The sequence below is a fragment of the Notolabrus celidotus genome, chromosome 7 (assembly GCF_009762535.1).
Source record: "Notolabrus celidotus isolate fNotCel1 chromosome 7, fNotCel1.pri, whole genome shotgun sequence".
In the NCBI taxonomy this organism is placed as follows: Eukaryota; Metazoa; Chordata; class Actinopteri; order Labriformes; family Labridae; genus Notolabrus; species Notolabrus celidotus.
In genome coordinates, this window is record NC_048278.1 from 1,897,209 (window position 1) to 1,913,983 (window position 16,775).

General features: G+C 42.2%; 1 non-coding gene across 1 annotated transcript; it reads left to right on the plus strand.

Moving 5' to 3' along the window:
- Nucleotides 1–3,200: 3,200 nt before the first annotated feature.
- trnar-ccg lies at nt 3,201–3,273 on the plus strand. The gene has a single exon. It is a non-coding gene; the product is annotated as a tRNA-Arg (tRNA).
- Nucleotides 3,274–16,775: the final 13,502 nt, after the last annotated feature.

Consider the following 16,775-nt stretch of genomic DNA (forward strand, 5'->3'; position numbering starts at 1 on the left):
TTCTGCTATATCTGTTGTCGCCTTTAAAAAACTTGTGAAGACACATTTATTTAAACAGGCCTTCGACTCACCGTGTTCAGACTAATGTTCTATTTATGCTATTGTCTGTTTCTTTTAATGTGTTGGATATTTTCCTGTGAAGCACTTTGTGATTTTATTCTGTGAAAGGTGCTATACACACTTACTTACACTTATGTTCAGGGTGAACATGCAAACAGCCCTAAAAGAGTCGCCCCTGTTGAGTCGGGGATTTGAATCAGGAACCTTATTGCTGAGAGGCGACAACACAAACCACGGCACAGCTGTGAATCCCTGTAGTTTAATGTGACTGAAGATTGGCCTGTTAAAAATGGCTGAAAACCAAATGTGCAGCGCATTCAAGATGTTGGAGTAAAAGCTAAATGAGGCCGCCTGGTTGCAACATGTGCTGAAGAAAAGCCTGGTTTTCTATCTTTTTACACTGAATTAGACCATCATTTAGAAATTAAAACAAGGTGTAGAAGAAAATGTCAGTGGCTAATTGGAAGTGGCTCATATCTGGTGCCTGTGACTGTAAATTGGAGGTTTTTGCAATTCATTCTGCAGAGTCACCGCATCGTTTCCTCCTCCGTGGTGGTAAGGAGATGTGGGACTTCACTGAAAAGCAAAACTGTCAACTCCCTGTGAGATATATTCAGGTCACACGGCCAGTTTATAGCCAACTGTAAATCCCAGAGGCAGTCAACATGTCAGTCAGTCAGTCAGTCAGTCAGTCAGTCATTCAGTCAGTCATTCAGTCAGTCAGTCAGTCAGTCAGTCAGTCAGTCAGTCAGTCAGTCAGTCAGTCAGTCAGTCAGTCAGTCAGTCAGCTCCTTGCATGAGACCACGGAGCTGTGATGTCTTTACGCATTGCAGCAGTACACACCTCCCCCTGTCTGGGACTTCAGAGGTCCTCTATGGGTTGATGGACACACACACACACACACACACACACACACACACACACACACACACACACACACACACACACACACACACACACACACACACACACACTATAACATGCAATCACTCCACCTCCTTCCCCTCTTTCTCTCCCTCCCCTCGCCTCCTCCTCCCCCTTCACTCAGAGTCTCTGGGGAGCTCAGAGTGCAGCAGGAGGATGATGGACAGACGACTAATATCCAAAGCTAACGACTCCTCCCCTCTGACTCCACAGAGGAGCCTGACAGAGGCCACGGTGCCCTTCAGATGGAGGAAGACGTCCTGCTGTAGGAAGGAGAAACGTAGGATACAGATTCATACAAGAAAAAGAAAGAATACTGTGTGAGGTGGTACATGTTGGAGAGGTTTTTGTAGTGAAGCAGTCTCTAAAAACATGATCAGGACATCAACTCAGATGAACTGATTCAACAATTTTCAGATGGAGTTTAGGAATGTATAGACTGCTGTTAATCCACTAACATCAAACTGAAACCTTCAAAAATGAAGCGGGTGAATCTGCATATTCAAATTGAGACTCTAAATCAATGCTCTGTGATTTTTTTCATGGGAATAAAGTGGATCACTCTGCTCCTTTGATAGGAACCTTCAACAGCACACAGGCAGTGATGTATGAATCCTTTGTGCTATTTTGGGATGGTTACTGTGTAGACACTTGCTGGGTCCACAGGAGAATATGGGGTAAGAGCAGGCACTTAACAAGGATGGTTAGTTTAACCCTGTCAGCTACGCTACAAGGACATTTGTAGAACTGACAGACCAGCTTGCAGTGCGTTAATCCGCTCTGCTGATGTGGAAGGGTTTATTTAAAGGAGATAACTGTTCAGTTATTAGCTTCTGAAATAATGTCACTTATATCTAACAGGCTTAGTTAGATTTTTTTGGTCTCATTGTTGTCTGTATGAGTCAGTGATTAAGGCTTTGAATGATAGCAGAGAGTCGTTTGGCTGCTGGAAGGAAAGAAGTGGACACAATCAGCTGCTCAGGGAAAAAAATGGACATAGCCATACTCAGCCATTCATTGGTGGATGACCGTGTGTAACATCCACTTCCTCATCTCAGATCTGTGAGAGGGTGAAGCTGGAAACACTCATTTATCAGCTAGCAGCATGGTTACCACACATCATCCATGAATCTTTGATTTAGATGCTAATTTTGGTTAGTGAGAAATGAGCCAAGTATTCCTTAAAAAATCACCTCATGCTGAAAAAGACATTTTAATGTCCCTTGGAGTAAAACACAGCTGCAGCTCTGCAGCTCGCAGCTCTGCAGCTCTGCAGCCAGAGGCCCCATGGGTGTATCAAAGCCCCTTGCATAGTGTGCCAAAAATGACATATATGCATTTGTATCTATTTAATTTTGGGGGAAAATACTTTAAATGTATTCTAAAATAACTACAAAAATCAATTATTATCTTATAAAAGATGTAAATACAGTATACTTGTTAAAGCATGAAAAAATCATGGAAAATAGACAAATAGAAATTCTTGAAATTTAAATAAGAAAGTGTTTTTGTAATTTTATCGAGAATCAAGAATAAAGAATCAAGAAAGCTTTATTGCCAAGTGAGCTCACACACACAAGGAATTTAACGTGGTGATTTGAACAATGGTACATAACAAGACAGTAAGGACAATACATATAGAAACCTAAAATCTTATCTAAAAAAATCTAAATAAAAAATATATGTTCATAATTCAAAGGTGATTGATACACTTTTTTATATTTATTGAATTTTAAGACATTATTTTATTAAAATTTGCAATAAAACTTTACACCATGGTATCAGGTTGTACCTTTTTTCGAAAAGTTCCTTACTGTTTTGCATAACTACTGTGATTTAAGTTATCAGTACTCCCCAATCCTCCATATATGGATCACTTCCGACACCAGGGACATTTTTGGCTGGCACAATGATATGCCAGGGCTTTTTTGCTCCAGCTGGATAACACTGAGGCTCCCTTGAGGTAGCAATAGCCCCACCCTACCTGAAGCATCCCCTGATTCTTCCTCTATTTATAAATTTGATCACATTTAACATCATGTGTTTAAGAAGACTCCAAGTGTAAATGAGGAGGCTGTTGGCAGCTTTTTCTGAGGTCTGATTGTTGCACAGCTGTCATGGTTCACACACACTGAACACTTGAGAAGCCTGGGGCAGCAAGATTAAAGCATCACAGGTTTGCATTTGAAGAATGGGTAAAAATACAAATAACACAGACCCAGTGGCCTAATGGATAAGGCATCAGCCTCCGGAGCTGGGGATTGTGGGTTCAAGTCCCACCTGGGTCGGACTACTTTAACATAAAGAGTTTCATCTTAAATAAACTGATGCATGATGAGTACAGTACTTCTACTACCACACAATGGAATACTGCGTTTACAGGAATCAGTCCATGCAGCGCAATCTGTTACATGTGCTAATTGAACAACACCTGTTCAATGATGCTCTTAATTCTAAGTGAGTCGTATACGCTTGATATCTCTTCATGCACATCATTCACACTGCCTTTATACCACAGCACTGTCTTGCTCTGTTTGAGATCGGTGTATCTTTGTGTGTTTCTGCTCGTATGATTCAAAGTTTATCCACACAGCGAACCTCAAAGGATTTTTTTTGCTGTCCTTGCACACGTGGTTTCTTTAAATAATCTCTCTCTGTGTGTATCCCCGTACTTCAGACAATTCAAAGCTTCAAAGTGACAGCATCCCTATGGCTTTCAGCTGACATTCTGCAGGCTTGCATATAGCATCACGATGAATGCGATTTGATACACGCTCCTTATATTTTCTGCAGCACGGCCTTGGTAGCTGATGCCTCATGAATCAGAGGGGGTACGGGGGCCATGAGGTGAGACAGGTTCTCTTTGTCAGCACGGAGGTTACTGTTCAATGAGATGCAGTAATGATGAAACAATATCAGCTCTATACCCTTTGTTTGTTGATAAATAGGATTAAAAGACTGACATTAGCTCAAAAACCAAACAGTATAAGCTGCCAGGTTCAAATACAGCAAATAGGTCAGATGCATTTTCTGCTGACTGCAGGTAGCTAGAGATGAAAGCATCAAATGGACCATGAGAGGATTTCAAAAGGCCATTCAGTGATGATCTACTGATGCAAAAACCTTAAATGGCTGCCTTTCTGCTGAAGTCTGCCTGAAGACATGGTGCTGTGGTAATAAGGTGCTGTCCTGTGACACAGTCCACCTTTCATTTGGCTGCAGCAGTGCCAACAGGCTTGGCTGCTCAACGTCCAGTATTGTGCTGAATTTTTATACCAGCTCCTCTTCTTCCCCTGTCCTGAGGCGACAGCTTCAGCAGACCAGAGGGAGGTGAAGTGTTTCTGCAGCTGAAATACTTTAACGCCCCGGACATGGTATTAAAGCCGTCTGAATACATCACTGAAGGATGAATTCTGGAACCAATTTGGATGCAGGTCTTGATGTTTTAATCATACAAGAGTCCTGATAAACTCAAGGTAATCTTAAAGATACATTACACACATTGTCAAATCCCTACAAATACTCTGCTTCCATCACACCTGTCTCCAACCACCTGGAGCTTTGGCTTCATGCCCAACACAGGCAGTAAAAGTCATGGAAATAGTCTCTGTGACATTGGTTGGTTTCTGATGTTTCTGAAGTTTTGTGACATTTGACATGACCAAATCTAGCTTTCGGTCAACCTTGCATCAGACGAAGGTGAACAGGGGGAGCTCAGACGGGCTTTTAGACTCCTGGTGAGCAACTTCAACGTGCCGATCTGTCTGTCATCTCAGTCGTGCCTCTTGTGACACACATTTCTGTACACTTCCTAGTCTTTAAATTGTCCTAACAGATGTGTATTTCAAATTAAAAAGTGTGTAAGAATAAAGATACGAGCCACATATTTCAAAACTGTTCTGTAAACCAGGCTGTACAGATATTCCTTTGCTTTCAGTCTCATGAAGAGGAAGTATACAGTTTTTTTTTGCACTTCTGCATTTGCTTCATTTTTCAACACCTGAGGTTGCAACTTGTTCACACCATAAACCAAGGCTGCACCAGATGTTTGCACCTAAATATACACACCACCGGGTTCCTGCTGTGTCTCGGAGTTAAAAGGAAACAGCTACCGTAAAGCTTCTCACAGCAAATATGCAATAGCATCATATCCATATTATTTAGGGTCCTATGTTCATAAAAGTAAAAATCTGAAGGCATTTAAGACTAATTTCACTCACAAATGATGCTCCTGTAAAGCCTTCAGTTGTCACATTAGAGCAGGGGTGTCAAACATGCGGCCCGCGGGCCAAAACCGGCCCGCCAGAGGTTCCAATCCGGCCCGCGGAATAACTTTGCAAAATGAAAGGGTGACATAGAAGACATTAAGACTGCAATTTTTCAATAAAAGTAACTGCGATTTCAGATTTGTCCTCTAGGGGTCGCATTAAATTATACTGTTGACGGAGCGCACCTGAAAGGCGCTTTTTTTCCTGGGACTTTTTTCTTCCATCCATCCATCCATCTTCTTCCGCTTATCCGGGTCCGGGTCGCGGGGGCAGCAGTCTCAGCAGGGAAGCCCAGACACTCCTCTCCCCGGCCACTTCCACCAGCTCTTCTGGGAGGATACCGAGGCGCTCCCAGGCCAGCTGAGAGACATAGTCTCGCCAGCGTGTCCTGGGCCTTCCCCGTGGCCTCCTCCCAGTCGGACATGCCCGAAACACCTCCCCAGGGAGACGCCCGGGAGGCATCCTAACCAGATGCCCGAACCACCTCATCTGGCTCCTCTCGATCCGGAGGAGCAGCGGCTCTACTTTGAGCCTCTCCCGGATGTCTGAGCTCCTGACCCTATCTCTAAGGCTGAGCCCAGACACCCTGCGGAGAAAGCTCATTTCGGCCGCTTGTATTCGCGATCTCGTTCTTTCGGTCACTACCCACAGCTCGTGACCATAGGTGAGGGTCGGGACGTAGATTGACCGGTAAATTGAGAGCTTTGCCTTCTGGCTCAGCTCTCTCTTCACCACGACAGACCGGTACAGCGCCCGCATCACTGCAGACGCCGCCCCGATCCGTCTGTCAATCTCCCGCTCCCTTTTCCCCTCACTCGTGAACAAGACCCCGAGATACTTGAACTCCTCCGCCTGGGGCAAAGACTCCCCTCCGACCCGGAGAGGGCAGGCCACCCTTTTCCGACTGAGCACCATGGCCTCAGACTTGGAGGTGCTGATCCCCATCCCCGCTGCTTCACACTCAGCTGTAAACCGTCCCAGTGCGAGCTGGAGGTCACCGCTCGATGGAGCCAATAGGATGACATCATCTGCAAAGAGCAGAGACGGAATCCCAAGGCCACCGAACCGGAAACCCCCCGCCACTTGGCTGCGCCTAGAAATTCTGTCCATAAAAGTTATGAACAGAACCGGTGACAAAGGGCAGCCCTGGCGGAGTCCAACCCCCACCGGGAACAAATTCGACTTACTGCCGGCAATGCGAACCAGACTCTGGCTCCGACAATACAGAGACTGAATGGCCCGTAGCAACAGGCCATCCACCCCATATTCCCGGAGCACCCCCCAAAGGATACCTCGGGGGACACGGTCGTAAGCCTGACTTTTTTCTTAAAGTGAGGAAATAGATTAGGCTACTTGCTGTTTGCATAATCAGGTTGAGATTCCTAAAGACTTTTTAGAGCACTATAAGATGATCCACTAAATAGTCAACTTTACCTTCTTCATTATTATAATCTATCTGTTCTTTTGCAGTAAACATTACATTCGGTGTCAGGTGAATGGGTAACCTGTGTGTTTGGTGTGTTCGCAGCAGGTTTCAGGACTTAAAGAGTTAAATATTCGGCCCACTATGAGACTCATCATGGCAGAAAATACAAGAGTTTTTGTAGAAAGATAGTTCGTTAAATGTGAACATTTTCAGAATGTGCTTGTACTTTTTTGCACTAAAACAAAGGGAAAATTTAGAGTTGTCATTATTTATAGGTTGTTATGTTGTGATTTTACTGGTCAGGCCCACTTTAGATCAACTTGGGCTGTATGTGGCCCCTGAACTGAAATGAGTTTGACACCCCTGGATTAGAGTCTCAACCCTTGTTGTTTACTTCCAGCTGCAGGAGTGTAGTTTGGGCCGTGGATGATTTCACAGCAGGGTTAATGGCAGAGGTTTGCTGAAGGGAGTTTAGCTGAAGAATAATCTGCTCATGCTAACACTGCAGGGGTGTCTTTAAGCATTGCATGTGAACAAATAAGTGCATCTTGGCTTTGATGCATGTGTATTCTAGCTGCTGAGTATGTGGATAGCACGGCATTCAGTTGAGAGCTCTCTGTGAGCATCTAGAATAAATGAATGTTAAGATGTTGGAGTTTGTGCTTCTGAAACAGAGAAGACACCTCAAACTTTTTAGGGCTGAATGACACTGATTTTTACACTCACAGGTATGAGCAAATGTCATTCAAAACATGATCTGTCCCTTCTCAACAGCAGAATTAGCCAGATTTTCTTCTACGATTTAATATTTCAGGGTTATATTTACATCCTGTGAACGGTGCCAGCTGTTCCACACTGTTGTTGTTTTGTTCCTAAAGTTTCTGGCTCCAAAGCCGGATATTTTCTTTCCAAAGTTACATCAAATCTGCAAGGGGGAATATGTTTTTCAGTCAAAATATTTTCACTAACTAAGTGTATTCTTGACAAGGAAGAAAAACAGCACTACAACTGTGTTGTCATGTGACAGCAGCGCTATGTTAATTTGCCCTTTTTTGAATGGCATGCAGTCCCCGTGGAGCACTGCCATACATATTTTTGGTATAAAATGCTAATGCAGTATTCAAATGACATTCTCTGTGACTGTGTTTGTGTGTTTTGTAGGTTTCCACAGCATCAGTGTACTGTGAGTATCACAAGTTTGTTCACTCCTGTAACTCAGGCAGATATGGGGAACTTTTCCTGTTTTGGCTCTCAGTCACAGTGACTCATTACCTGGACACAGACCACATGCTGACAGGTGGACAACTAAGGAAAAACAACAATTTGGACTCCTGTTGTGAGGCTAACAAAGACGCAAGGAACAACAATCAAATGCACACATAACATAACAAAAAGACACGGAATGGAGCGGGGTGCCAGAGTACCACCTGGCTGTTTGAATTCTGAGCTATTAAAAGAGCAAAGTGTGCACAGGAGCACCGAGCGTGAGGCTGAGGGAGCATATCAGTTTACCATAAAACACACAAAACTCAGAGCTGTTATGAAGCGCTCCGTGAGGGGAGCTAGGATTTATTTTGCACGATGGGAAAGCTGTCAGACAAAGTGATAACCATGCATTAATTATAGTATTTTTAATTATTGTTCAAGGTGTTGAAATATGAATTTGAATAACTACTTAAATATTTGGGTACTGAGCATGATAATTGGTTCTGCTTTAGGATTATTCTATTCTCACAGTACTTAAGCTAAATGAAATAAACAAATAAAAACATAAAAACAAAAATATTTTTGATTTCGTGGAGAATGCATCGTCACAGCGCTGAAAACAAGGCTGTGAAGGGGAGCTCAGAGTTTTTGTTTGCCTTATCAGTTTTTTAATAGCCAAAGGTGACCTTATTCAGACAAGGTGGGGATTCATTGATTGTTTCTAGGCTGCTGCTGTAACAACCTGTCAGTCACCTTAAAGCAACAGTAAGTACATTTTACTGGAGATGTGATCATAAAAAGAAAATACCATCTATGGATCAAAATGTTTTATTTGCAATTGAATTTTTAAAGTCATCAAGAAAATGTTTCCAGATGTAACACATGAACTGAGACTTTTTGCCACTTGTGAAGTCTCCCCCTGCTGATCATTAGATAGACAACAGCTTCAAAGCATTTCTGCTCTGGCTTCACTTTTCAAAAACAATAGCTACATCCAAAGCTTAAGCACAGACTATATTATGAGCTCAACAAATCAGATATTTCAGGAGATTTATGATCGAATTGTGATAAATTACAGAATTTGGATTGATCAATATGAATCATATTTAAAATTCCATTAATATGCTTTTCAAAACCAAATGACACCAAAACAAGACGCCATCGTTTCCATTTTGATATAACTTTAAACAACCGAAGATGGAGACACTTAGTCAATCTTCACAGTCAATGGTATGAATGAAGGACCTTAACTGGTGGTAGACTAGTATCCATAGACTGTATAAAACATGGACGTAGCCTTAGTGATGTCACTTGTTCATCTTTGGAAGGGTTTTGCACCCGCCATTTTGCAAATGCTGACTCAAGCCAACTTTTCATCAACCTAGCATGAGGCAAAGAGGTGTGGTCAAGGTTGGCCTTAAAGGTGACATATCACGCTTTTTTCATCAATATATATTGGTCTAAGAGGTCCCCAAAACATGTCTTTAAAGTTTATGCTCAAAAAAACACTTTGAAATCAGATTTTGGCATGCCTGAAAAGCCCTCTTCTTCATTCCTCATCAGAACACTCTGTTTTCCCTCTGACCACGCCCCCTCCGGAAGTGGATGTGCCTCGGCTCTCCAGCATGTTGGCTGAATATACACGGCTGCTCAGAGATCGCGTTACTTCAACCCTCTGAATCTGATCCTGACGGAGAGGCGCCTGTAGCAGGACCTTTCTGAAGGATTGGTCATAGATTTAGTGTTTCTTGTTGTTTTATTTATCAGTATGTAGACGTGTGTCTTGGTACACAGCTACGAACATGTAGCTATGTAGCTATGCTAACTAGCGCTAGCACTTATCCATGATAAATAAAAATCATCCACTAGATCTTCAAATCTGCAGACGTGGGGAGTAAAACCGACCTCTGCCAGAAAGGCAGCAGAACCTTTCTGAAGGATTGGTCACAGATTTAGTGTTTCTTGTTGTTTTATTTGTCAGTATGTTGACGTGTGTCTTGGTACACAGCTACAGCTACAGCTACAGCTACAGCTACAGCTACAGCTACAGCTACAGCTACAGCTACAGCTACAGCTACAAACATATAGCTATGTGGCTATGCTAATTAGCGCTAGCACTTATCCATGACAAATAAAAACCATCCACTATATCTTCAAATCTGCAGACGTGGGGAGTAAAACCGACCTTTGTGTTTATTAAGACAGCCTACAACTAGCATGCCTCCCTCCTAAGCTCCTTGTTAGCACACATTTGTGCAGGGAATGAAAAACAGAGGAGGGATTCAGTATTATTTTATACAGTCTATGGGCTGAACAAGCTCCGAGCTCTGACTCCGTGACAGACCGGATATTGTTGTGACGTAACAAAAACACGGAAGTCTGAAACGGCTGGTTTCACACACATTTACAGAAAGGTGGAGAAATCAGAACAGGGGCAGAATGGATTTTTTTCATTCTCGGGGGGTTTGTAGACATGCCAGGGACACATATTTCAGGTAAAGAACCATTAAAAAGTCAATTTTGCATGATATGTCACCTTCAATATCTTCAAAACAAATGAGTAATATAAAAATCTACCCCTGCACAGTGTGTGTGGATAGAGAAATGAGCTACTCATACCAAAATCACTTTTTGAATCAGGCTGTAAACATGTTTATTTCTGCAGTAAAGATCAGCTTCTTGAATGGGTGTGTGTGTGTGGTTGACGGTGCTTTTGCAGCCAGCCTCAAGTGGACACTCAAGGAACTGCAGCACTTCTGCATTGGCTTCATTTCTATAGGGCCCCAGGTTTCTGCTTGCTTTTTCACAGTGTGTTCCACTATAACACTTTAGGAGGAGAGGTGTAAAGAAACACGGTTAGAGAATATATTTGAACCAGACTCAACCCCGACACTCCCGTAGAGTGGATATGGGTCAAGAGCAAAAATTGCAAACTTCTGACCTTAAAACCAGAGGACCATAAATCATCGTCGCATAAAAAAATAAACCCAAAATGTACTGAGGAGATGCTGGATAGTGTGTGTGTGTGTGTGTGTGTGTGTGTGTGTGTGTGTGTGTGTGTGTGTGTGTGTGTGTGTGTTTCCAGGCTATAAACAAGGTGATGGATGCTCGTGCCACAGTGAGTCGACTGGTCACAGCCTCCTGTGTGCTGATTAATTGATGGGAGATACAGCAGTTTAAGCTCCCCTTGGCCCTCCCTGTGCTCTTGGCTTGTCTGCCTCTCCATGTGCAGACTGTGGCAGTGTTACTATGAAGGGAGAAGCAAGGACACTGTAAGGAGTTGCATGAGCAGGAACAGTGTTTTTTTTTTTACTGGGGAGATGGTTAAGGTGAGCGTCAACAACAAGGTTAGGATGAAGAGATAAATATAACAGTCTTTGTCCCTTTGTTTGTCCTTTAGAAGAGAGTCTAACAAGACAAGGGCACGCTACCATAGCACTGTCATCACCTTCAACACCTTCAGAGAACACCTGGGCTGTCTCTGTTAATATTAAATATTCATGCTCCCCCGGAGGTCGACAAGCTAAACAAGCTTTAATGATTCATTCACTTTCTTTATTCATTCTTTGGTCATTTTTTTTAATGATCATTTTTGACTGTAAAAGCATTTCAACCAACAAATGAAGTGCATCCATAGGCAGGTATGACATAATAATGATAATAATAAACATACATTTTATTTATAGGCGCCTTTCTGGACACTCAAGGTCACCTTACAACATACCAACAGTAAATAAAAACATAAATACAACACAATAACAATGCAACACTAATAAAATGAAGGTGAAGTCATTCCAGTCCCATAGAGACAGATTAAAGCGAGTAGGCTTGGTGGAAAAGATGAGTTTTGAGGCGGGATTTGAAGGTGGTGGGAGAGGTGGAATTTTGTAAGTCCTGGGGGAGAGAGTTCCTTGGTAGTCAAGCGAGCAGGTGGGAGGGTGAGTTGGGTGGAAGAGGAGGACCTGAGACTACAGGTGGGTATTTTGGTATGGAGGAACTCAATAATTACCCCTTTTCGACCAACGCCAACCTGGTTCGGAGCTGATTCAACTCGCGAACCAACTCGGCACCAGTTTGTTTTTCCACCTGCTCGAGCCCGAGGAAGAGCCATGTCATGACATCACTTCTACGTGACCGCTTGTCCCAGCAGCGCTAACGCAAGCTTTCCCTCACGATAACAACGGTGGCGGACAACGATGGCGGACGATGGCAGACAACGATGGCGGACAATGATGGCGGACAACGATGGCGGACAACGATGGCAGACAACGATGGCGGACAACAATGGCGGACAACGATGGCAGCTTGTTTGCTCGACCGACCACTGCTTAGCTTTGGAATCAATTAGCTTTGTCTTAGTTATTTTTTGGATGCAGGAAAAATGGTGGTTCACGGTCTCAGACCTACAAAGAGTTGGTGCTGCTCTGGAACCTGTTTTCCTGACCAGGAGCTTATTCTCTCGCAGTTGAAACACAAAAAAATGGTTCTCAATTTAGCACCGGCTACAAACCGGCCCTGAAACTGCCTTGATGGAAATGGGTTAAATGAGGTCCTGAGGAGCTTGGTTGTTGATGACCTTGAAAGGGAAAAATAGAATCTTAAAAATGATGCTGTTTCTGATGGGAAGCCAGTGGAGTTGCTGCAGGACAGGTGTGATGTGATGACATCAACCTGGAGTACAGGTGACTAGAAGTTCAAACAATCACACAGACTGAACAACTTAATGAAATTATTTTATTCAAGCGGTGTATTTTTAAAGGAAATTACAAAAAAAAGAAGGTAAAATCATGGTTAAAAGTTATCTTTAGTAACATAAAAACTACTACTACTGGTGGACAACGATGGCGGACTACTAAAATCTCTAAAAGTAGTATGGGAGGTAGAACCTTCAGTTATCAGGCCCCTCTTCTTTGGAATCATCTACCAGTCAGGGTCCCGGGAGGCAGACACCCTCTCCACTTTTAAGAGTAGACTTAAAACTTTCCTTTTTGATAAAGCTTATAGTTAGAGCTGGATCAGGATTGGACCAGCTTTTGTCATGCTGCTATAGGCCTAGACTGCCGGGGGAACTGGCGCACTGGCACACTGGGATCCTAGCTCACCTCCTTCCCCCCAACCCCTTCATCACTTACTTTAGCTCTGCCTGTCCCATTAAAGTTACTAACCATAGACCTTTCTGGAGTCCCTGAGCTCCCTTGTCTTGTAGATTCCTCTGAGCTGCCGTAGACGTCCTCCTGCTGTGGATGTTCCAGACTCCAGCTGATACAGACGTGCTGGACTCCAGCGGCAACAGCTTCTACTACTCGTCTAATCACTATCACCTCTCTCTCTTATTCTCCTCTATCCCTCTTTCAAGACCCAACTCGGTAGAGGCAGATGTGTGTCTAACATGAGTCTGGTTCTGCTCGAGGTTTCTGCCTGTTAAAGGAAGTTTGTCCTCTCCGCTGTAACTAGATAAATACTGTGAGGTGCAATGCTCATGGTGGATTAAGGTGGGGTCAGACTGAGTCTTATCCTGTCTTGAAGCTGGGTCTCTGTTCATAATTTGACATAGAGTGGTCTAGACCTGCTCTGTTTGTAAAAGTGTCTTGAGATAACGTTTGTTGTGAATTGGCACTATACAAATAAAGATTGATTGATTGATTGATTGACTACATTTAGAGAAATAAAGCAACAGCATATAATGACTCCAGCATTTCCCTTGTACTACACTAATACAAGCCACATAACATGCAGGCATGATCAACAAAACTGCAAACTAAAACTGTAATTGTGTCAGTTATGCTAGTTTTTTTTCTAGGCTGCATAAACATTACACAGAAGTGACAGCATGGACAAAGGAGACACTAGACAGAGCGATGAAGCAGCAGAGGAACTTATAGCGAGTTGAAAACATGTGGATATGTTGGTACCATTTCCCTGTAATACAGTAGATACAGTAAATAACAAAAATGGATGAAGCCTGATATTGACTCCTGTGGGTAGCTGTAGCATCACATTAAGTGCTGCTGCAGTCTTCACCAGCCTGCCAAGAAAATATTTTCAAGGGACCTTTGAGACAGCTGACATTACACTGAAGTAGATCCCAGGTCTGCTGGTGGAAAATGAAATAAAAGGTTTCAAATGTCCCGAGGACTCCACTTCTTTTTTTTTTTTTTTTTTGGAGAGAGAATCCTTTACAGAGTCCCCTTATTTCTTATCCATTTCAGGGCAGACAGTAACTTCAGATTGAGACTAGGAATAAATTCTAATAAGTGATGTTTTTAACTTTGTTTCATTCTCAAACTGGAGTGCTAATCTTTGTTCCCACTTGAAGAACAATTGAATCAACCACACATTGGAGAGAAAATCAATGAGATATTTTTTTTATATTTATTTATATTATGTATTGAAGCGGCTCAGCTTGTAAGTTGCCGCAGAGACTAAATGGGGTTGTGCTTGCGACGCGTCTTGCCATTAAATCAAAATCAAAGTTCAAAGTAGGTTTTCTATTTATTAACAAACACTCAAAATAAATCAATATAAAAAAAGATTGAAATAAACAATGAAAATGACGATGACGGTGGCGGCCAACAAAAAATACTCAACCCCACTCACCCTCTATGTGTGTACCCCCGCCCCCAACTGAACAGGTAGATAAAAGGTAAACCACACCCATGAACCCAAAACCAGAAATGAAGTAAGCAATAAAAAAGGAAATAATCATGGTTAACGAATAAGATAGAAAATCAACATTATGGCCCCTACATGTATGAAGGATGAATCTAAAGAGTGCACATCATAAGGGCAGACCATAGCCTGTATGAAAACATGGACGACACAACAACTCTTCTGAAATGAGACCAACACTTTTAGAGCTCCCCCAGGTGACAGGCTGCAGTACTGCTCAAAACGCTTGCTTCCTCAAACACAACAGATGGAACCATGGATCAAACTGGGGATGCTAAATCAGCGTATTCTGCATGATATATCATCAATCTATCACTCGTTAAAGCTGCTGTGAGGAACTTTTGTTTTGTATCGATTCTGGCGACCCCTTGTGGACAAAGTGATACTTCTTATCTCTTGTCCTATACATGCAAAAGTAGTGTTTTCAACAAAAACCTCATCCTGTTGTCTTTTAACAGTCAACTTTATCAGGCAATGTGATTATTTACCATGAAAACAGTCAAATAAAGGCTGTTTCTGAAGCAAGATGTCCATCATCTGGTCTGAAACCTACCCCCTCAGGGTGGTTTCAGGCATTTAAAATGACAACAGAGAAGGTGTCAGTGTTGCTGCTGATGGTCTTGTTTGCTATTGAAGGTCATAAAGAGGCATCAGTATCATTTTCAGTCTGTTTCTCAGCAAGTTCAAAACTCCTCATAGGGCCTTTAAATAAAAATCATATTTTTCCTATTTCAAAAACACTGTTAGTTGTGTTTTTTCCCAAATAAAGCATTTTCCACAGCCATTTCATGGATATAACTGACGGCATTGTGCAGCTATAGAACGTGTAGAGGTGTTGTTTAACATGCTAAATATCAACATGCAGAGCAGGCTTATAATATAATCTATGCAGACATATAATCATGCAGAATGAGGCTTTAACTACCAAATGTGGATTTGCTGCATGAAGAGAACTAAACAGAAACACATTTCAGACTCACATCCTCCGTTTTTCTGCTTACTCGTTCTCATTGAGAGAAATGAGCATTTCCACACGGATGGCTGTCAGTCAGAAGCACAACCAGGTCACGATCAGTCCGGCAGCAGAAAACACACACTCAGGCGGCACTGATGTTGCTGGTCTGCAGAGATACCAGCATGCCAGCAACATCAGTGCCATCCCACCAGTCTGTTGGCTTTGAATCTAACGATGAAGAAATATCCTGTGTGATATTCTCAGCCTTCGAGTCTGTGTCGATGTTGGCAGCTGTTGTGTATTGCTTGCGGAGACCTGGGGCGACACCTTCAGCTTTGAAACATGTTCCAGTATGTTCTTAACCATCAAGTACTCAGTACTGGATTCATTGTTAACATGGCTGGATCAAACTAATAAATAAAAATATACGTATGCTTTCTTTCGTAGCTTTTATCATGCTGATTCATGTATACATGTTCATTTTTATAAGAAGTTAACTTCCTATTGGTCGTAGTACAAAGAAAGGATGCAACATGATTGACAGCTCTGCATGCTCCTGCAGCAATTTTTACCAGATAAGCAGAATGGAGAAGAAATGCTGTGACTAACGCTATCACAAGAGTCATTGACCTTTTCGTAACCACGAGTGTCTCCATCAAAAAAACACATGTATGTTCCACTGTGGATTTCACTGACCTGAGGGATCTTTGCTGAGCTAAATGCATGCTTAGGTTATCAGAAGGAGTGTCCCTCGAGGTCTAAAGAGCATTCAAACCTCAGTCTGTTATTTTGTATTTGGTAGCAGAGCATTTAGCCGTTTAAAGGTCAAGTATGTTCAGCATTAGCTGGTGGAGACCAAAAACAGAGTTAAGAGCTTAACGTGGCGTTTTGTCATCTGATTCTGTGTATGCTGGATTTGTACCAGCAACCAAGTGGAGTAATATTCTTTTATTTTATTCATTTATAATAAATTAGCAATTTTTGGTTTACATCTGTGTTTACTGCCCCCATGTGGCCGAACACTGCTGCCGCAAACCAACATATTTCTGTGAATAGTATTTTTTTTGGTATCTTTTCTTTAGATTAGATATGTATTTAGTTTCATTTTATTTTATTATGCCATATATTTTTTTATATTTAATGTCCAGGATATTTCTGCTTTCTGTAATGCTGATACTAATTTTCTGCATGATAAATATCTTTTAAAATATAATCAAATTAGAAGTGGCTTAATGAAATAAGAAATGATTGATTTACAGCTATAAG